The sequence below is a fragment of the Arachis stenosperma genome, chromosome 8 (assembly GCF_014773155.1).
Source record: "Arachis stenosperma cultivar V10309 chromosome 8, arast.V10309.gnm1.PFL2, whole genome shotgun sequence".
Taxonomy (NCBI): Eukaryota; Viridiplantae; Streptophyta; class Magnoliopsida; order Fabales; family Fabaceae; genus Arachis; species Arachis stenosperma.
In genome coordinates, this window is record NC_080384.1 from 37,835,088 (window position 1) to 37,836,299 (window position 1,212).

Here is a 1,212-nt window from a genome sequence, read left to right on the forward strand (position 1 = left end):
TTCTTGCTCAGCTGACCCACTTGTCCTTCCAAATTTCTGATGGAGGACCTTGTTTCATTCATGAAACTTTGAGTGGTCTTTATTAGATCAGAGACCATTGTTGCTAAGTCAGAAGTATTCTGCTTAGAACTCTCTGTCTGTTGCTGAGAAGATGATGGAAAAGGCTTGCCATTGCTAAACCTGTTTCTTCCACCATTATTGTTATTGAAACCTTGTTGAGGTCTCTCTTGATTCTTCCATGAGAGATTTGGGTGATTCCTCCATGAAGAATTGTAGGTATTTCCATAGGGTTCTCCTAGGTAATTCACCTCTTCCATGGAAGGGTTCTCAGGATCATAAGCTTCTTCCTCAGATGAAGCATCCTTAGTACTGTTTGGTGCATTTTGCATTCCAGACAGACTTTGAGAAATCAAATTGACTTGTTGAGTCAATATCTTATTCTGAGCCAATATGGCATTCAGAGTGTCAATCTCAAGAACTCCTTTCTTCTGACTAGTCCCATTGTTCACAGGATTCCTTTCAGAAGTGTACATGAATTGGTTATTTGCAACCATTTCAATCAATTCTTGAGCTTCTGCAGGCGTCTTCTTCAGATGAAGAGATCCTCCAGCAGAGCTATCCAAGGACATCTTAGATAGTTCAGAGAGACCATCATAGAAAATACCTATGATGCTCCATTCAGAAAGCATGTCTGAAGGACATCTTCTGATTAATTGTTTGTATCTTTCCCAAGCTTCATAGAGGGATTCTCCATCCTTCTGTCTGAAGGTTTGGACTTCCACTCTAAGCTTACTCCATCTTTGTGGTGGAAAGAACTTTGCCAAGAAGGCATTGACTAGCTTTTCCCAAGAGTCCAGGCTTTCTTTAGGTTGAGAATCCAACCATATTCTAGCTCTGTCTCTTACAGCAAAAGGGAATAGCATCAGTCTATAGACCTCAGGGTTAACCCCATTAGTCTTGACTGTGTCACAGATTTGCAAGAATTCAGCTAAAAACTGATGAGGATCTTCCATTGGAAGTCCATGGAACTTGCAATTCTGTTGCATTAGAGAAACTAATTGAGGCTTAAGCTCAAAGTTGTTTGCTCCAATGGCAGGGATAGAGATGCTTCTCCCATAGAAGTCGGGAGTAGGTGCAGTAAAGTCACCCAGCACCTTCCTTGCATTGTTGGCATTGTTGTTGTTTTCGGCTGCCATGGGTTCTTCTTCTTTG

General features: G+C 41.4%; 1 non-coding gene across 1 annotated transcript; it reads left to right on the forward strand.

Moving 5' to 3' along the window:
• Positions 1-683: 683 nt before the first annotated feature.
• On the forward strand, positions 684-791 carry LOC130947089 (small nucleolar RNA R71). The gene has a single exon (XR_009072501.1). It is a non-coding gene; the product is annotated as a small nucleolar RNA R71 (small nucleolar RNA).
• The last annotated feature ends 421 nt before the right edge of the window (positions 792-1,212 follow it).